Here is a 22,365-nt window from a genome sequence, read left to right as displayed (position 1 = left end):
CAGTCCCACCAGTGAGGGTAATACATATAGGCATTCCAACAGAGAAACTATTTCAGATGATGTCATCCTTGTGTTGATTACCTACTAAAGGCTTCTCATTGCCTTCAGAATAAAAGACAGACTCTTCACCAGGGACTACAAACTCCTGGATCATCTAGCATTATTCTACCCCTTTCTCGGTATGTCACAGCCACCTTGTCTTGCTATTTTTCATTCTAGTCCAAGCCCATTCTGGCGTCAAGACCTTGAAGTTTCTTTTCGGTTAGCTTGTAGTTTTCTTTCTCCACTATTTCCACATGGCTTTTTCCTTTTCACCATTCAGGTCACTGCTAAATGCCACTTTCTCACTGATGTATTTCCCTGAAAATCTAGTCTAATGTAGCTACTGGCAATTCTGCCACTCGTTTTCATTATCTGATATTATCTAATTTATTTGTGAACTTGCATGTTGGTTATCTCAATTCACTCAAATGTAAGCTCCATCAAACAATTACTAGAAGGGCTGATTCTTCTCTAGCTAATCTTTTATGCAACAATAATTCACTCAGCAAACACTGAGTGTCTCTTCTGTGCTGGTTCACCTGATTCCTTTGCATTTTATGACTGTTTAACTTGGGAGAGTCAGAAAAGATGATCATTATAGATACCTGTTTAGAAGCAGGAGTCCTGTTCTCTGATAACTGTGTTGCTGGTAGAAACCCTGTTCAAGGAACTCTTTAATATTAAAAGAGCACAAATAAAGGCAACACTCCTGATTCTGCAAGGTTTGAAAGTTCTATTCATTCCCCTACCCTTTCTCTCTCATAATAAAAGACACACATTGACCAGATAATCGCCAAAGGAGGATTCTTTGGGGTTCTGGGGAAAGGAGTTAGTGTAAATGTAAAGAACCTAAGTAAGGAATAAATTCATGACCCATGCTCTAGAGTCTAAGCAAACGAGTCACATGGTATTCATGGTTTCAAAGAAGATGCTTTTAAGAAATGTGCTTCCACTTGGAATCAAGCTATTCTTTCTTACAGGTACAGTTCTTACATTATACGCCCTCATGATCAGGGCGTTCATACACTAGCCAATGAAAAAGTCATCATTGCTATTGTTCTTAGATGTTATCATCTATAAAAATAGGATAGAGCTTTGAGGGAACAAAGGATGAGATCATTCTCATCCAGTTATTAGCCTGTTTTTATTTTATTTTATTTTATTTTATTTCTTTTTTTTTGCCGAGCTGAGCACAGCATGCAGGATCTTAGTTCCTGGACCAGGGATCGAACCTGTGCCTCCTGCAGTGGAAGAGCAGAGTCCTAACCACTGGACCGCCAGGGAAGTCCCTAGCCTGTTCTTTTTAATTAAACATTTTACTCTGATATAATAACACATTCGCGTGCATTTATATGAATTAGTACAGAGAGGTCATTTGTACCCTTTACCCAGCTTCCACCAATAGTAATATCTTCTGGGAATTGTAACAATAATATAGTATCATCATCCAATGGGATTGGTAAAAATCAAGCATATATTTTTTTCTCCCAGTATTTTAGAATTAAACTACTGTCCACATAGGTCAAGATGGAAGAGCCTTGCTTGTAAGATAAGACGTGCTTTAGCCCATAATGCCAATGCTGTTTGAATTCCTAACTAACAGAATCTACACTGGAGGTGTGAGGTTAAAAACAAGCATGTCAGGTCTTCCCTGGTGGCACAGTGGTTGAGAGTCCGCCTGCCGATGCAGGGGACACAGGTTCGTGCCCCGGTCCGGAAAGATCCCACATGCCGCGGAGCGGCTGGGCCTGTGAGCCATGGCCGCTGAGCCTGCGCGTCCGGAGCCTGTGCTCCGCAACGGGAGAGGCCACAACAGTGAGAGGCCCGCATGCCGCAAAAAAACCCACAAAAAAACAAGCATGTCAGCAGTAAATAAAGCACTAGCTATTTTATCAGAGCACCACACTGGGGCCAGGACTTACAAATAGTCTCTGTAGAAGAAAAAACTTTATCTAAGTATCATTTCATAATAAGTTTGTCCAATTATATATATTTTTAAGTTAAACTCCCTAAATTTTAAACACACACACACACACAGCAGAGTCACAAAGCAACAGTTTTATTGGACGTATTTTATTGATTATGAGCTCCATGAGGAAAGATACTGTGTCTGTCATATTCACAGTTATAGCCCCAGCATGGTGCCTGGCCCATAATATGTGATCATTACATAAATGTTAAAGGACTTTTTGGTTGAATAAATACCTCATCAGCAAGTCACAATTTTAAATATATTAAGAGACTAATAATTGCTAGAGAGAAGATGTAATAAGGTCTCTTTTTCACATTTAATTGCAATAGTTTCCTTAAAAATACTTAGCACAAATTCCTGTTACAATAAGGAGACTTAGGCAATCTGTCTTAATGTAATTTAGAGCATGATGGTTCTAATTTAAAGGAAAGAAGTGCTGTTAATCAGTCTGTACTAGAGTTTTAATACAACTTGAGAGAAACACGCTTTACATTTTACTCAGTCCATCAGGTGGGTAAAATGCTGATATGTCAACTTAGGTACACGAAAGTATCTTGAACATTCTTAAGATTTTAGCTGCTGATTCAGCCTCTCCAACTAGCAAAACAAACATCTACACAGAGACACAAGACACTGTCCTGCCTCAAAAATGAACTTTATTCTCTTGTATGAATAGCCCAAAGTTTTAAGGCACCTCCTATGACGCCTATTTATAAGCAAAACCTATATATAAATAAAACCTGAGAATGTTGAAAATAAAAAATTATCATAGCTATTTATAAGATTGTTGACTACGTTTTTCTTTTACAAAGATTTCATCTTGGGACTTCCCTGATGTCTCAGTGGTTAGGAATCCGCCTGCCAATGCAGGGGACACGGGTTCGAGCCCTGGTCCGGGGAGATCCCACATGCCGTGGAGCAACTAAGCCTGTGTGCCACAACTACTGAGCATGCATTCTAGAGCCCATGAGCTGCAACTACTGAGACCGCATGCCACAGCTACTGAAGCCTGCAAGCCTAGAGCCCGTGCTCTGCAACAAGAGAAGCCTCTGCAATGAAAAGCCCGCACACCACAACGAAGCAGTAACCCCTGCTCACCACAACTAGAGAAAGCCCGTGCGCAGCAACAAAGACCCAACACAGCCAAAAAATAAATAAATAAATAATAAATAAATTTTAAAAAAAAGCTCTGCATAAAAAAAAGATACAGTTCAATTGTGACCTCACTCTTTTAATGGGCATATATCCATTTTTTTATTCTCCACTATTTCCAGGTATACTGTTTCTTAAGTCAGAGGGATGGAATTCACTGGAGAACTCAGAAATCTTTTAGTTTTTTATGAGCAGAGGCTATAGCAATGAGCTGTCTTAGAATCTGTAAAGTGTTTCAGGAAATCAGCCATCCCATATTATTTTTTTCTCATAGTTCAGGAATAAAACCTCTGGACAGACCAAAAGAAAAAATTCCAGAAAAAAATATAATGATTCATTTCTGCTATTGTTGCCCTGACATAAGTCACTGAGACACTGGTTATACTGCCAGATTCATCTTGATACATTTCCAAGAGTCCTTTTGGAACCTACTAAATAGGTTCCACCCTCATCCTCAAGTAACTTAGGCTCATGAAACCAAGACCCACTAAGAGACAGCTCCAGTGAAAAATCCGTCAATATTAAGGTCATCTTGTTATTAAAATAAACCAGATTTGACTCCAATAATTTTTCGCCTATCACATTTGCAAGTATTCAAAAGAAGACTAATACTCAATTTGGTGAGGCATGGTGAAACAAGCACTTATGTATATACTGCTAATGAGACCATTCATTGGCATTATCTTTCTGGGGGGAAATTTTGTAAGATATATTCAAGCCTTAAAAATCGCCAAATTCTTTTACCCAGTTATTTCCTTTCTAGCAATTTATCTTAAGAAAATTACCATGAATTTCCACAAAGACTTACATATAATGACATACATCACAGCACTGTTTATATTAGCAGAATAACAGAAACTGTTGAAATACATACCATAGGGAACTGTCAAATCATGGTATATCCGTATAATAATATTCTATGTACCTATGTAGTGAGGATAGGATAGGTTATTCTACCACAACAAATTAACCTAGAAATCCCAGTGGCTTACCAAAATAAAGACCAATTTCTCACTTGTGCTGCCTGTCCAACATGAAGTGGCAGGGGTCTCCACACAGCCATTGTGAGACAAAGGCTGATAGAAAATCCAGCATACAATGTCACCCATCACTTAGCAGAAAAAGAAATAAACTGGTGGATGGCACATACCAGCTCTTCCACACTTTGGCCCAGAAGTTTATTCCTCATTTTTGTCCTTTATGCTTATGCCCATTGGCCAGGATTAGTTACATAGTCCTATCTAACTACAGAGGGATGAGAAATGCAGAGGACCAAATGGAATGCTTGGTAAGCACCAATAACTCTATGGGAGCAGTTCAAAAAAAACATTCTGTAGAGATATAAAAGAATGAAATGCTCATGATATGTAAGTAGAAGACTAAGCATAAATACTCTGTCTTGAATATAATTGCAGATTTGTAAAAAATATTGTATTCCTTTTAACTTAGTGCATTTTGAAAATGTTCTTCAATTAAATTGGTGACTTCTATAATAAAATTATTTTTGAAAAGTATCATTTGGCTTTGGATAGTTAATTTAAACTTCTTTTTCTCTTTATTGGTACCTAACTCAGTCAGATACTGAGTACTAGGCACTGAGGATACAGAGATGGACCTGACAGTCCTTAGCCTCAAGAAGTTCACAGTCAAATGGGGGAGAAAAATACATAAACTCAATGGTGAGGCGGCATTGGTACTGTGATGTGATAGTAGAGGTGCATACAAAGTCTATGGGGGAGCAGAGACAGGAGGAAGGCAAAGAGAAAGAGGGTTAGAGAATGCTACCAATGAGAAGATATTTGTTTTAAACTTTAAAGGGGGTGCAAGAACTTGCAACATAAAAGGTCCCCAAAAGGTCTTGTCCTTGTTTTTGAAACCTACGTTCTTTTGCTTTATTGCCTTACCTCTACCCTGGTTAGATATTGACTCATTGCCCCAAGTAACTGGCAACAAGAGTAGCTATGTGCCCTAAAGTTAGGATCTAAGATGCCTAGGATAGAGACACAAATACCAATATAGTCTTTACCCTATGCCCCACATTACATGCCTAGTCTCTAATGATATCTGCTTAACTTCATCACAAGAAAAATTTGGAGCCATAGCTTACAAGGCTTCGGCTCTTAGAAGAAGGCGCCTTTCCCCTTCCCTTGGTCCTCACTAACCAATCACCAACTTAGTTGCTGCTCCACAACTTTCTACCCTTCCCCCGCCAGGTTAACCATGACACAGTAACCTGCCAGACTACAGTACCTCCTTTGCCCAGGTGCCTGCTACCTTGTCACTTCCACCAGAATGTGTGTACCTCAGATATCAATATCAGCCCCAAATTAACACAAATTCACTGCATTCTCTTTGGAAACAGTGATTTGAACTGCCTTTGGAGGTGATGGGTAGATAATGTCAATTCCTTTGGAGGACCTCACCACTTGAAGACCCAGCATACTCCTGGGTCAAAGATATTTTGGTGATGCCAGAGTTCTCAACTGTTCCTTACTAGACTAGAGGCCTGACTTCTGACTGGTGTCCCATTAATATTTGTCATCTTCACCAAGCACATTTACAGCCATTGCAGTGTGATGGCTTATTAAATTGGCACAATAATGATTTTTGAACACAGATTGTGTTCATAAGAAATGTGAAATTGTTTGCATGTATAATATGTGATTATCTTCATTTAGAGAAAAACATTTTGTGCTTATAGCACAATGAGAGATTACCCTCTAACTCCTTACTGTTTCTAATGGTTAATGATGCAAACTAACAGTGCCCCAGAATGTCATTCATCATTTAAAGATGGAGGGCATAACTGAAAAAATGTTGCCAACTTAGTAAAACACATATAAAATATTAGTTTAGGCAGCTATTGTGAAAACCAACAAAAAAGAAATGCAGTTAGATTAACAGGGACTGACTACACAGAAGTTTTTGTGTGTTGATAGAGTATACATACTAAGAAAAAGTAACGCCATTGCCACAACTATTGAGTTGAGAGGTCAGTATTTCAAAGTATTTAACAGCATACTAGCACACGGGACCTGCTTACATTGTCCAAATGGCAGTGCAGTAAAGATTTCAAGACCAAAAAACATACAAACAGTGTGTGTGTGTGTGTGTGCGCGCGCGCATGTGTGTGTATAGAACAGCTATCCAGGGAATTCCCTGATGGTCCAGTGGTTAGGACTCTGCGCTTCCCCTGCAGGGGGCCCAGGTTCAATCCCTGGTCAGGGAACTAAGATCCGGCATGCTGTGTAGTGTAGCCAAAAAATAAATAAATAAAATTAAAATAAATCAATATAGAACAGTTATCCAATAGACAACTAACAGTAATAAGCATTCATGGGCAATAATTTTCTACAATAACATAGAACATTAGGTTTCAATTTTTAAAAGACAATTTGCTTATGGGATTTTTATGGATTAAAAGTAAAGCTAAGGTTTTATTCAGTTCAGATTTAAATATAAAGAAAGGCATTATTGTAGTCTCAGGAATATGCTTCAGGTTCTTTTTTAAATCTTTCTTTTGACATCAGCAAATTATACTCTAAAGCAGAGGTCTGCAAACCAGAGCCTACAGGCCAAATCCATCCTACCACTTACTTTGACCAATAAGGTTTTAGGAGAATACAGCCATGCCCATTCTTTTATGTATTGTCTATGTGTTTTGTTTTGTTTTTCCACTTTACAATGGCAGAGTTGAGTGCTTGTGACAAAGTCCATATTGCCCACAAAGCCGAAAACATTTACTATTTGGCCCTTTACAGAAAAAGTTTGCTGGCTGGTCCCTACTTTAGAGCTGCATTGTCTAATACAGTAGCCACTAGCCACACGTGACTATTTAAATTTAAATTAATGCAAATGGGGAATTCCCTGGTGGTCCAGTGGTTAGGACTCTGAGCTTCCACTGCAGGGGGTTCAATCCCTGGTTGGGGAACTAAGATCCTGCATGCCTGCCGTGTGGTACAGCCAAAAAAGAAAATGAAATAAAATTAAAAATTCAGTTTCTTAGTCACACTAGCCACATTTCAAGTGCTCAGCAGGCACACGTGGCTAATGGCTACCATGGTGGGCAGAGCATCATTTCCGTCTTGGCAGAAAGTTTCATTGGATAGCGAGGCTCAGTGAGAGCCTCGCTACTCAAAGTGTGATCTATGTACCAGCAGCATTGTCATTACTGAGGAACTTGTTAGAAATGCAGAATGTGGGCCCCTACTAAATCAGAAATTACTGTTTAACAAGATCCCCAGGTGATTCTTATGAACATTAATGATTGAGAAGCCAGGTCTGGGGGGGATGAGGAAGAGGGTCAATAGATGGGGAACAGATGATTTAGTAATGAGAGGAAAATGCCATTACTAGGGGGAATAAAATACAGAGAAGTCCCCCACAACAGAGACTCTGCTAGCTGTGAGACCACCCTTCCCTCAGCACCTCCCATGTGCAGGCCCCAGAAACTCGTACTGTATTTAGGGGCAGCATTCAGACCAATGATGTCCAGAAAGGCACAGTCCTTTCAATTTTGTATTGTTGCTGTTGTTACCGTCACCATTAATATAAGGCTCTGGTGATGTCATGATCTGAGGACGGAGACACAAAATGGAAGCCTGGGAAGCCCTGAGCCTCTCTCTAGAAGAGATGCCACTTGAGACATCCCTGTGCTGAGGACTGTCTGCATACATGTGAGCTGAAAGCGGACCTTCTGGTTCCAACCAGTCTGGGATCTAGTGCTTGTGGTCAGCATGTAGTTACCATCCTCCATCTGGGTGGGGGTCTTAGTTTCTGTAGAATAATTCAAAGGTATGAATCAGACTGTTATCTATATCCCTTCAGGAGGAACTAGGAATCCTGTGATTCTATCATTCTACTAACTGCTGGGTCTACTCTTTGGAACTCAGGGAAGGCCTAGGAGACTAAAGCCTTTTTTTCTACAAACAAGAAACAGGGGACACAGAGGGGCTTTCATACCCAGGAGGACCCTGCAGAGTCCTGTCTGGTTTCAATCCCCCCTTTTCTTTGTTACTCCTCAATCTTGAGGGGAACAGGGGTGGTACAAGACAGAGAATAGAGTTTTGGAGAGGTTAATCATAAACTCGGCGGAGGAACTCGGTTTTGGGGGATTCAGTTTCATTATGAGGAAGCAGACGTTGGTACCCATAAAGGTGGCCTGCCTGTCATAGTGGAAGGCCAGAGGAACTGTTGACCCTACAGGTGTGCTAGTGGAGGCCTCCTTTGGAGCAATGCTTTTCAACCAAGTGAACAAACCAGAATCACTGCGGGTGGGAGTGAGGATGGATGAGGGAGCAATTTGTGTGGTCTAGGAAAGCAAATTATGAAGTGATCTTCACCTATGTATTTAGAAATTTTAAATCACAATCAAGAAAATTGTTATATCTTTCTGTTTATTAAAACATGGTATGGATTATAAAACGTTAAAAGTCTCTTTTAGGTAGAGGTGGAAATGGCTCCATGGGGTTGTCTTCATGACCTTGTGCATTTAGTCTGGTCCAAGGTCTAACACTTGGCATTGAAGACTCAGAAACCTGAATGAGTCACACATGGAGAGAAGAGGTGAATCCACTCACTGCTTCAGAGTGCACTCGTGTGAATCAAGATCACAGGAATAATGTATAAAACCCAAATGCTAACTTATTAATGTACAAAGTGTGTCACAAGAATCAAATAGTTGGCACAACTAGTTCATTTTCTCCCTTTTCTCCCTATCTCTACCTGTAATTCAAAGTGTTGAATATAATATAATACAATATAATATAATATAATATGAATGTTGATTTGTTAACATGCCGGGAGACTTACCACTGTCACAGGAACTAGATCATTTTAAGGACAGCATATTCTTTCTCTCCTTTGCAAACATATATTTGAATCCAAACCTTAAATGATTACTTTGTGATGGTTTATGGACTCAACTAAAGATAACCTTTTGTATTATTTTTATGGTAGGAATTGCTTGCCAAAGAAATAGGAAAACTTGCTTCTGTCATTCCTTTCACTTATTCATTCATTTCCCCAGTCATCCATCTATTCATTCATTTACTCTTTCATTCAGTGGACATAAATGTCTACTACGTGCTAGGCTCTCCCTAATAGGCATTAGGGATACAGACATGAACAAAACAGGCAAAAGCAAACAAACAAACATGGGGTTAATATTTTAGATGGACAAAAACATAAAGGGAGACAATTAAAGTGAGGAAGGGAGGTAGAGATTGAGGGTGAGGAGTGAAATTTTAAACCAGTGATCAGAAAGGGCTCAAATACAAGTTTTCCCAGAGTTTCCTTAGCTAACCAGACCCTCTCCCCTTATGAAGGACACATTCCTTTTTTTGGCCACATCTCGCAGCATGCGGGCATATGGGATCCTACTTCCCTGACCAGGGATCGAACCCACGCCCCCCCTGCATTGGAAGCGTGGAGTCTTAACCACTGGACCACCCTGACACATTCTTTCTTTAGCAGCGTTCACTGATGTGAGTGAAATTCTGAAACCTTAAAACCTACTCTGTCTCTTTAAGGCAATGATTTGAAACCATGACAGCAGATTAGAATCACTTGGTCCAATTAAATAAGAATCTCTTGTGGCATCAATAGTTTTTAAAAGCTCCCCAGGTGACTCTAATATGCAGCCAACGCTGAGAATCACCGTTTCAAGGTGACCTTGCTTTAATCTAATATACACTGAGCTTAAAGTTTAATTCTTCAAAGGCCACCTTATTTCCTATTTTGGGGGCAACATACCTTGCTCCTCCAAATTCCTAAGAAAAGAAAATGTATTTAAACTGTTACATGCAGAGCAAAGAATTTTCATGGATATGATTCAATACCCTTTAACACTTCTAAAACAGGATCAGGAAATAAGTAACAAACAATCTTTTTTAAAAATGAATTTGAGGGCTTCCCTGGTGGCGCAGTGGTTGAGAGTCCGCCTGCCGATGCAGCGGAAATGAGTTCGTGCCCTGGTCCGGGAGGATCCCACGTGCCGCGGAGTGGCTGGGCCCGTGAGCCATGGCCGCTGGGCCTGTTCGTCCAGAGCCTGTGCTCTGCAACGGAAGAGGCCACAACAGTGAGAGGCCCGTGTACCTCAGGAAAAAAAAAAAAGTTGCACCTCTTTCCTTCTTGGAGAATAGAAGATTGAGTTAGTAATCTAGCTGCGGTCAGTTTAGCTATTAATTTGTTTCAGTTTCAAGACAGGTGCTGTGCTGAAAATTACAGCACTTGGTTACTAAGTACTGAGGAGATTTCCACAGACCTCCTGTCAGGGAGACTGTTCACAGGAAATTCACAAACTTGGAATGCAAACCGCTGGTGGCTAATGAGGTAATTAACACGTAATAGACCAGATCTGTATAATACAAGTGCAATACATAAGGTCAGGGTGACTCAGAACTTCAGAAAAGAGATGTTGTTGATTACACATACAAAGGCAGTGGGAAATGGGGTTGTGGAATTGACTGAAAAAGCTTGTCACATGCAACTTGGTTGGTCTGAAAATTGCCAGCAATGATATCGGCTAGGAGACCCCATATTTGATTCACTCCAAAGCTAACATCTGTCCAGATTTGCTCATGAGCAAGTTGAAATTTGATACCTGTCTCACTTTCTCTTGAGATATACATAGGTTTCATAGTAAAGGAAAAAGCTGTCCTTCAGGGGTACAACAGAAAGTCATGGCCCACAGAAATATCACAGAGAATATTAATCCGTTCCGGAGGCAGGCACACCAGCAGCAGAGAGGAGAGAATGAGCTTTGAGTACAGCACTGTACTATGAGGCTTTCCTCGCCTATGGCTTATTTCTTTTCATTCATCTGTTCCTTCACTTGAAAGGAACTTTTGCTCCAAAATGTACAGAGGAAAAAAGAACTGGTTTAGCTCCAGGATACATGTCATGAAAGCATCATCTTCTGTGTGTCCTAGTCCAGGAGATGCCCCTCTTTCAAAATGGGCAAGATCTACTTGGAGATTGCTGGAACAGTCTCCCACTCTATTCTGGGCCCTGAGTCACTTGAGTTAAAGGGGAAAAGTGGGTAGAGGAAAAGTGTGTTAGGTGCTCACAATGTGTCAGACATTTGACCTAGATTGGTGTAACCTGTGGTGGACTGAATAGTGTCTGCCCCCCAACCCCAATTCATGTCCACCCAGAACCTCAGAATGTGACCTGAGTGGGAAATAAGGTCTTTGCAGATGTCATTAGTTAAGGATCTTGAGCTGATTTGATACTGGAATTAGGGTGATCTCTTGATTCAGTGACTATTGTCCTTGTAAGAAGAGAAGAGGACACACAGAGAGGAAGGCCATGTGAAGACAGAGGCAGAGGTTGGGTGATGCAACTACAGCCAAGGAACACCTGGGACCACCAGAAGCTGGAAGAGGCGAGGAAGGCTTCTCCCCTCGAGCCCTCAGAGGGGTCATGGCCTGGCGGACACGTTGATTTTGGACTTCTGGACTCCAGATCTGTGAGAGAATACATTTCTGTTGTTTGAAGCCATCAAACTGGTGGTAATTTGTTAGGGCAGCACTAGGAACCTAATAGGCCATCCAGTTCAAAACAAATTTATGAGGAACACATGCTTATCCTCGCTTTCTAGATGAGAAAGCTGAAGGCACTCAGCAGTGAATGCAGAATTTTAAATTCATACCTGTCTGACCCTAAGGCTGCTCCCTTTCTAGTAACCCACACTGCTTGTCTGATAAGAGAAAGCCCTCATGGATTGCCTTCTGAGCCCAAGCCTCTCTAGGTTTAATGGGCATGTGAATCACCAAGGGCTCTTATTAAAATGCAGCTGCTGAGTCCATAGGTCTGGAAGGTGCCCAAGATCTGCATTTCTAACATGGTCCGGGGACCAGCACTTGGGTAGAACTTTAGGTAGCAAGGACCTATATCAGTGGTCAGAAAAGTGTTTCTGCAAAGGGTCAGATAGTACATACTTTTGGCCTTATGGACCATATACTGTAATCTCTGTTGTAGCTACTCAGCCCTGCCATGTAGCATGAAAGCAGCCACGGACAATATAAAAATGAGTGGGCATGGCTGTGTCATTAAACCTATTTATAGACATGAAAATTCGAATTTCATATAATTTTCCTGTGCTATGAAATATTATTCTTTTGATTTTTTAACGATTAAAAAGTGTAAAAAAAATTCTTAGCTTGCTGTTGATGCCAAAAAAGATGGCAGGCTGATTTTGGCCCACAGCCCATGGTTTACAGACCCTTGGTCTAAATTACTAACATCTGGTTGATGCGTGGTACAGAAGAGAGGATCTTATTTTTTAAGAAGGCAGCATATTTGAAAAACATCCTTGTGGTATGGAAAGAGCATTAAAGTGGGGATGAGAAAATCTAGGTTTCAAACCCGACCTGTGCTCTTTATTAGCAAATGACTTCTCTGAGCTGCATCCTTTTTCATGTCTTCACTGGAGCTGATGATAAAAACTGCCCTCCTTTTCTTCCTGGGTTGTTTGGAGGTTAAATGGTAAAAGATATTCCCCTAGTTCCCCTTTCTTCCGGTTCCTTCTACCCTCTTCTTTGTTCACTTTTGCATATGAGTTTACTCCCCGCAGGTAAATTAGTTGAGATGAGAACATTAAGTGGACTGTGTCAGCATCAATCTTAAAAATAACGGTGCCAGGGCTTCCCTGGTGGCGCAGTGGTTGAGAGTCCGCCTGGCGATGCAGGGGACATGGGTTCGTGCCCCGTTCCGGGAAGATCCCACATGCCGCAGAGCGGCTGGGACCGTGAGCCATGGCCGCTGGGCCTGCGCGTCCGGAGCCTGTGCTCCGCAACGGGAGAGGCCACAACAGTGAGAGGCCCGCATACTGCAAAAAAAAAAAAAAAAAAAAAAAAAAAATAACGGTGCCAGTGTGCTCTGAAGGCCTGTATATCATCAAGCTAAAAACACTGGAAATAGATACGTGTACACCCGCAACAAACAAACCCCAATGCCAGATAGGCATCTGAGAGGATATGGGGAATGGTGGCTAGGTGGCAGGGAAAGAACGGATAGTGAGGGCTGGGGGGCAGAAGCATGCAAAGGAAAGAGAGGGGCTAAGGAAAAGAAGCCAGGAACAAGCATTGAGGTTGAGGATGTCATCCCTTTGTTAATCAGCATTGGGGCTTATATCATTGTGGAGATGATTATACCATTATGTATAAAACATACATGTTTGCACCCAACATTCTCATTTCAAAGTCATCTTTAGGTGCTAGGGTAGGCTTAACTCTGAGTGACACTGGTTTCCTATGATGTTCATCTTGGATTAAAATCCTCCTCCACTGGTGAGCCACAGAAATGACCCAGGAAATATTGGACCCACATTAATTGCTCAAAGATAAACTTTTATTTGGAAATCTACCTTTTAATCTGCCAGTTGGAAGTAAACAAAGCAGGGCAGAGGGGTCAAAGAAAAGCAGCTAATAAAGTAAGTCCCCTACATACGAACCTTCAAGTTGCAAACTTTCAAAGATGCAAACGTGTGTTCGCACGTCCAATCACATAAGTTCACATGTCTGGTGTACATTGTCACATGTGTGCATCCTCTACAAGTGGTTGTGCTTTTGTGTATTTTACTGTACAGTACTGTATAGAGTACAGTAGTACAGTATCTTTATTTCAAGCCCAGGATGTCCGGAAACAAGCATAAAAGCAGTGGTATGTAGCCGATTGTGTCAGTGGGGTACTTAGGAACAAATTGGACTTACGAACATGCTCTCGGAACGGAACTCATTCGTATGTAGAGGACTTACTGTACTCAAGTTTCTACTAGTAAGAGAAATTTGACCCTAAAAATAATGTTGAATTGCCATTCCTGTAACATGCCTTCCATTCAGTTCAGCAAGCATTTCTGGAGCACTTACCAGGCCTTAGGCTCTGCACAGCACCCCAGCTCCACCAGTGGGTTCAAAAGGAGAAGGACCTGGCCCATGCCCGTAAGAAGCTTGTGGTCTAGAATGAGAGACAGGCATGCGAATAAATAGCCAATAAATAGAACGTGGAACGCACATTCCATTAAGACAGAAGTGTAGACAAGGTTCAGCAGCAAGGATGGGGAAGGAGTGCTTTATTCTAGCTGAGGCCAAGGGAGCAAAGGTAATGGCACGTAGACTGGGCAGAGAACACCCAAGTAAGGTTCTGAAGAAGAAGAATATCCCATACATATAGTGTGCTTATTACATGCCGGACATTAGGCCACATTAACCCATTTGATCTTCACAACAACCCATTCTTTCTCTTTCCCTAGAAGTTGGGATTGGGATTGAGAGACACTAGTCAGTCTCTGCCAGTGGCCTGGGCTGAAGACACATAAGTGCAAGAGGCATGAATTAGCCATGTCAACCTATGTGCACACTCAAGCCCTCCAAACTGGCCTATAGGGAACGGCAGAGACAAATGGCAAATGAGAATGAATGAGGTGGTGTGCAAATAGAAACAAAGATAAGAAATGGGGTGAGCAAGCAAGAGAAAAGAAGGGCTGCCTGCTTAAGTGGGCGTTGACAAGTTTTCACTTGGTCTTAGTTCAAGCAGCCATAATACGAATGGTCTATTTCCAACCCCAATCCTCCCATCCATAGCTGATTGCACCAAGATCAGTCACGTGATCCATCTTCAGGCCTATGGATGCCAATGTAGTGAGTCAAAAATGCCTAAAGAGAAGCAGACCTGATAGGACATTAGCTAATTGAAACCTGAGTCTCCTGAGGGCTTTCCAGCACCTGCTTTGTGATGCTCAGCTGCCCCCTGCCCTTGGACTCCAAGAGATGCCTCAGTATCTTACCAATAAAATTCCTGATTTTTGGCTTGCGATATTTTAAAGTGGAAGTTTCAGTTAGTTGCAACCAAAAGAATCTTATTTAAAACACAAAAGAACAATCTGGGCAATTATTTTTCAGGAGGGTAACTTTTCAGTGTACCAGCATGTTCCTGAGTGAAGCTTTTGTTTCATTCACAGCAGTGCCTTCTGACGTTGCAAAATTTGGCAGACAGTAAAATTATTTCACAGACTATTATAATATTAAAGAATAAGAACTTAAGTACTTTGGGTAATAGGATTTAACATTTCTCTATCTGCACTATAGTCCCTAGTTTTAGATCCTCTATTATAGGACTGCTGATTTTAGCAATTATAGGTAAGAGAGATTGAGGCAGGTAAGAAGCAGCCATATGTTCATGACTTCTCTGTGTATAAAACTCAATGAACATGACAGATTAAACCAGTTAAAGGATCCCTTTTCCCATTGTTTGCCCATAAAAAAATAAGACCCAGTTGCCACTTGATGAAAGCTCCCCTAAACACTAGAGGGATTTTCATTTGTGCTCAGTTTTTCCAAAAGGCTTTCACTGTATCCTATTCACATTACAGACAATGGAGAGAAAAGAATCTTTAAGGTTGAGTCAGAAACCCATATTCAGGAATGTGAAGTATATCCAGGCCCACTGGAAACTGAGGCCTTTATCCGTCTTCATTCTGCTTACCTTGTAGGGCAATTTTGAGGATCAAATGAGGCTTTGGAAATGCAAGTGCTTTGAAATCTCAACACCATGTCAATGTGAGGAATTAGGGGGAAAAAAGGAAGGGTTGAAGAGGAAACTGACATTTGTTGACTTGTATGACTTCTCATTTACACTGCAGAACAATCCTGCATCTAGGTATTATTTTTCGTTCCCCATTTTACACATGAGGAAATGGAGGTTCATTAAGACTCTTAAATTATATCAACAATCATAACAGAAAAACTGCTTTCCATACTAAAAAATGTTGTTTTCCATGTCTCAGCATTCAAACTAATTTATCACCATATCTTATAGATGCGTTTGAGAACAATGATTCAATAACAAGTTATGTATATTCCTCGATGAAATCAACTGGTGAGGAACCATGCTACTCCCCTGCATCGAGCAACCCTTTCTGTGTTAGTCTAGTTGTGAGGGCTGACTCCAAAATATTCCATTTGGATGCAACAGGTCGTTCAGCTGAATTGGAAGGCAAGTTATAGCACAGGGCTTTTTGATTCTCAAAGAAGAGGATAAAGGAAGAGAATGCCACAGGTGTGCCAACCTTCCCATCACACCTATTTGTACTCAACTGTGTTAGCACAAAAGGTACCCAGCGGAGTGGGTGAGTGGAAAAGGAAATCCAGCCATAGCTCTGTCCACCAAGCCTGGCACAATGGCCAGGACCTACTTCCTCCTGGAGGGAGAACTTTTCTGCCAATTTGCTCAAGGGCATTGTACAGTCACCAAGCCCTGTGTTGCTAGAGCTGTATAAGCCCGGGAGGGGTAGCTTTTATTGATTCAAGGTACCCTTGAAAAGGCACCCTATTGATTAATGGCTCCCCTCTTCTTTCGAAAGCACATTTTTTTAAAGGCACATCTTAATCCAAGAATAAAAGCAACTCCTGCTCAAGGAGAAACAAACAAACACAAACACCTGTCTGTATAGTCCATACTTGTCCGGGGTCCCCAAAATAAAATTTATAATACAAGTGACTGATTTTTGGAGCCAGCAAAGTCACAGAAACCTAATTGCAGAGACAAAGGCAGTCCTTTGCTTCTGATCACCCCGTAAGGAGCTACTCAACATGGGCCTGGATCAGAGGGGACAGATCCTCTGAGATTATGGCCTGCCCCAATTTGTGCAAGGCTCAGTGAGACAGCTCTTGATACTACCCTTGTAGCATATCATGGAACTCTGGGCCTGGCCTTTGCTTAGGAATCTTGATTTTTGTGGGGCAGAGAAAGGCAGAAAGAAACCTTGGGGAAATAGAGGCAGCACTCCAGATCCAGATTTTCTAGAGGGGACAGCAAAGTATCAGTTTTCAGCATGGTGTTGGTCTTTCATGATCAGATCTTATCTCTCCTAGTAATAGCTTTAATAGATATTTGCTTGTGATTGACTATAAAACTATATAAATAAAGGTGATTCTCATCCATTATTATGTATTGCATATTTGGATCTCCCCAAATTTTATATGTTAAATCCTAATGTCTGATGTGATGGTATTAGGAGGTGAGGCCTTTGGGAGATAATTAGGTCATGAGGGTGAAGCCCTCATGATAAGATCAGTGCCCTTATAAGAAGAGAGCTTGCTTCCTCTCTCTGTTCTCTACCATGTGAGGATATAACAATAAAATGGCCATCTGCAAACCGGGATGCACGACTTCGCTAGACACTGGATCCACCAGCACCGTGATCTTGGACTTCCCAGCCTCCAGAAACATGAAAAATAAAAGTTTGTTATTTAAGACACCCACTCTACAGTAATTTGTTATAGCAGCTGGAATTGAGACATCCATATGCTAATATACTTTATGTGAGAGAGAATGTATAACTGGGGTGTTGAGTATTACACATAACTGCAGTAGGACCATGGGAATGTGACACTTAGGTGATATGCAGGAAAGATTTAACATAGCAGGCTTGAGATTGCTATCCTTAGACAGGCTTGCTTGCAGAGTTGGCCATTGGTTGGAGTCTGGAAACTTAGATTTGGGGAGGGTTCCCACCATTCCATAACTGAAAACAGTGGCTCGCTCTGCTTAAACTGTTTGTACAAACAGTATATCAATAATTTATGCTGAGTGCCTGCTTTCCTTTTGGGAGTCTGGAATTCTGGTACGTGCTAGGCAAAGAGTGCCTACAATACTAGCCTATTGAAAATCTTGAACACTGAGTCTCTAATGATCTTCCTTGGTAGACAACACTTTGCCTGTGTTGTCACAGTTTAATGCAGGAGGAATTAAGTTCATCCTTTGTGACTCCACTGGGGGAGAACTCTTGCAAAAGTTTGTCAGGTTTCCTCCAGACTTGATCCCCATGTTACTTTTCTCTTTGCTGGTTTTGCTTTATATCTTTTTGCTGTAATAAGTCATAGCTGTGAGTGAGACCATATGCTGAGTTCTGTGAATAATCCTACCAAACCATTGAACCTGGGGGTGGTCTTGGGAACCCTCAACATAGGTGAACACCAAGAGTCATGGGAGTAACAGAAGGAAACAAACAAATAAAAAGGTGAGATCTGCTGACAAACAGCCAGCCTCTCAGAAAAAATACCTTCAAGCCACTGAATACATGTTAATTTATATCTTGTTTTTTCCTCAAATGTTTAGCAGTAGCTTACAACAAGAATATGAATAATAATACAGCATGATCTCATTATATAAAAATATACATATGGACATGGAGAAAAAGACTGGAAAGAATACACCAAAACATTAACAGTTGTTTTCTCCAGATGAAGTGATAGAATTCTAATGCTTAATTTTTTCCTCTTCTTGTGCCTAACTGTATTTTCCACATTTTCTACAATGAGCATATATTGCTTTTATAATGAGACTAAAAAAAGATTACATAAAATTGAATGTTAAAACATAATTAAGAATGGAAAAAATCAGGCAAAATACACAAAAATGCAGGAAGCCATGACTAAGAGAAAAACATTGAAAATAGATGTACAGACTGTAATGACCTAAAACTTTTAACATTTCTGCCTCAAATTTGACTCTGAGTTCCTTGACAGTGAAGGAAAAAATAGAGACACAGTTAGGTCAGTCATCAAGAAGGCATCGTATATTAGTTTACCACAAACTCAGTGGCTTAAAACAACACAGCTCTATAGGTCAGAAGTCCAGCTAGGTTCTTTACTCAGTGTATCACAAGGCTGAAATCAAGGATTCAGCCAGGACTGAGTTTTCATCTGGAGTCTGGAAAAGTCTGCTCCCAATTTCACTCTCCTGTTGGCAGAATTTAGTTCCTTGTGGTGTTGGACTGAGGTCTCAATTTCCTTCCTACATGACCTCCTCCATCTTTAAGTAAGCAATAATATATTGAATCTGTCTTGTGCTTCAAATCTCTGACTTCTCTGTCTATAACCTTACTTTAAAGGGCTCATGTGGCTAGGTCAGGACCCCCCAAAGAATCTACCTTTCTTAAAATCAACTCTTCCAAATAATATAATGGAATCATAGGAATGAAATTTATCATATTCACTGGGTTATAGAGGAAGCATACACCACCAGGGTGTGGGGAATCTTGGGGACCATGTTAGAATTCTGTCTACCATACATAGCATGTATAAATTTTTAGGCTTTGGAAAGATGGAATTTAACCACTTTGCATACAAAGATATACTCTATCCCTTCATTCTGTGCCCAGAGATAGTCCTAAGAAAATACAGATAGCAACTTGTGTGAACACCTATCACACTCAAATACCCCTTTTAATTCTAATGTTTATATTAGAATTCATATAAACATACAGACTGTATAAGGAACTGTCTGAATAAACCTAAGTGACATCTCAGCTTCATACTTTGCACTACTGGGTAGATGCTAATGGCACTCATGCCTTGTTTCCCAAAGTGTAATTCAGGGATCAGCAGCATTGGCATCACTTAGGAGCTTGTTAGAAATAAGTTTCAGTCTCCACCCCAGACCTACTGAATCAGAACCTGCTTTACAACCAGATGGCTGCATGAGTCTTTAAAGCTTAAGAAGTGTTGCTACAAAGCTTTATTGCTCCCTTTGTGAACACTGCTGCCCAGCCTCACTACAGTCCTGAGCGCCTGGGACCTGTAGCCCTGTGGTGTGCCCCATCTCTCACTTCCACCTCCTTAAAAATGAAAAGAACTGCTGATGATGGAGTGGGGTTGTGGCTGGATGCTCACCTCACTTCAAGAAGCTACAGTTAAGCTGATCCTAAAATTCATATGGAAATGCAAAGGATCCAGAATAGCCACACACACACACACACACACACACACACACACACACACGTGCATGCAAACAAGGTTGGACGACTCAAACTTCCCAATTTCAAAACTTTCTACAAAACTACAGTAATCAAGAAAGTTTAGTACTGGCATCAGGATAGACATAGACCAATGGAATAGAATTGAGAGTACAGAAATAAAACCGTACATCTATGTGTGATTAATTTTTGGCATGAGTGATAAGATCATCCAATGTGGAAGGAATAGTCTTTTCAAGAAACAGCACTGGAATAATTGGCAATGATTTCTTATATTTGATACCCAAATCACAAGAAACAAAAGACAAGATAGATACATTAGATTTAATAAAATTAAAAACTTTTGTGCATTAAAGGATACTATCAAGAGAGTGAAAAGACAACCCATAAATGAGAGGAATATTTGAAAATCATATATCTGATAAGGGTTTAACACCCAGAATATGTGAAGAACTCTGTAACTCAAAACCAAAAAGACAATCAGCCTAATTAGAACTTGGGCAAAGGACTTGAATAGACATTGCTCCAAAGAAGATATGTAAATGGCCAATAAGCCAATGACAAGATGCTTCACATCATTAGTTATTAGGGAGTTGCAAATCAAAACCACAATGAAATAACACTTTACTCCCACTAGGACAATTATAATAAAAAGGAAACTGGAAAATAACAAGTGTTGACAAAGAGGAGAAATTAAAACCCTCATACATTGCTGCTGATAAAGTAAATTGGAGCAGCCCCTGTGGAAAATAGTTTGGCAGTTCCTCAAAATGCTAAACATAGGGCTTCCCTGTTGGCACAGTGGTTGACAGCCTGCCTGCCAATGAAGGGGACATGGGTTCATGCCCCGGTCCGGGTGGATCCCACATGCCGCGGAGCGGCTGGGCCCGTGAGCCATGGCCGCTGAGCCTGCGCGTCCGGAGCCTGTGCTCCACAACGGGAGAGGCCACAGCAGTGAGAGGCCCGCGTGCCGCAAAAAAAAACAAAAAATGCTAAACATAGAATTACCATATGAACCAGCAAAGGAACTCCTGGATATGTACCCAAAATAATTGAAAACATATTTTCATGCAAAAATATGTTCATAAATGTTCAGAGCAGCATTATCCATGATAGGCAACAAAAGTGAGAGCACCACAAATGTCCATCAATGGATGAATGGATGAACAAAAAGTGCTATAGCTACAAAATGGAATATTATTCACCTATAAAAAGAGTAAACTATTGATGTGTGCTGCAACATGGATGAACCTGGAAAACATTATGCTAAGTGAAAGAAGTCAGACACAGAAGACCACATTTTATATAATTTCATTTGTATGAAATATCCAGAATAGGTACATCAATACAGACAGAAAGCTGGTTAATGGTTGTCAGGTGACCAAAAAATGGGGGAATTACAATTGGGATTGACTGCTAATAGATATGTGGTTTTGGGGGGGGTGGCAGTGGAAAGCTCTAGAATTAGATAGTGGTGATGTTTACACAATGTAGTGAATATACTGCAAACTACTGAACTATACATATTAAAAAGGTAAATTTAATGATACTTGAACTCTACCTCCATAATTAAATATATGTAAAAAGAAACAACAGAGCAACTTCTTGATTCTGGTCCTCTGACCTCAGGCATCAGAGGCCAAGCTAGGATCTCCCCTCACTACACACTGAGGGAGGAGGCAAAAAGGAGGCAGTATCTAATCAGTTTAAGAGAAATACAATTAAATCACAACATGAAACTAGGTGATGAAATGTCTCTTCATTCAGAGGGAATATATCAACTGTAAAAATGAAACTCTTTTCTTCTCTAGGGATAGAAGCAAATGCTGCTTTTCTCAATTAAAGTGTCAGCTGGTCACTTCCTAAGGAAAGGGATTCAGTCAGCTAGTTTGGTCTCCAAGCCAGTTGACAGAATTTTTTTTCTCTCCCCACTGAATGGACTGTTTTCAAACTTCTGTTGGTGATGAATTATTTCACTGCCATCTGCAAAAAGCCTAAAATCTGGTGGGGTCAATGAAATGTACTCTGGGACACTCTGAATCGGGTGTTCTGCCAAAGAAGCTGCAATGGGAGAAGGAGGGATTTTCTTCTCCTTTTTTGCAAATATGGTAAGTCTCAGTGTTTTTGAAAAGCATTTTGTAATGTCTCAAGTGAGGATGAGGCTTCTCACTTCCTAACACATTTATATTCCTCTTTGCCTAGGTAACTGCTTCTGATGTTCTGTCTCAGCTTAGCCATCACCTCCTTTAGGCAGCTACCCAGAACACCTGCAACTGCCGAGGGGCCCAGAGGGGGTGTTCAATATTTTAGCCTGCCAGAAATAAGAGAAGAACCTTGCATTCATTTTCTATTTTTGCATAACAAATTACTGCACAATGAGCCCCTTAAAACCCCACATCTTTTTTTTTTATATTTATCTATATATTTATTTAATTGGCTG

At 40.7% G+C, this 22,365-nt stretch overlaps 1 non-coding gene across 1 annotated transcript; it reads left to right on the top strand.

Annotated features, from left to right (window-relative positions):
- The first annotated feature begins 6,322 nt into the window (after positions 1 to 6,322).
- On the top strand, positions 6,323 to 6,395 carry TRNAG-UCC (transfer RNA glycine (anticodon UCC)). Its single transcript has one exon. It is a non-coding gene; the product is annotated as a tRNA-Gly (tRNA).
- Positions 6,396 to 22,365: the final 15,970 nt, after the last annotated feature.

The sequence above is a fragment of the Phocoena phocoena genome, chromosome X (assembly GCF_963924675.1).
Source record: "Phocoena phocoena chromosome X, mPhoPho1.1, whole genome shotgun sequence".
Lineage (NCBI taxonomy): Eukaryota > Metazoa > Chordata > Mammalia > Artiodactyla > Phocoenidae > Phocoena > Phocoena phocoena.
This window is presented reverse-complemented; position numbering and strand designations above follow the sequence as displayed.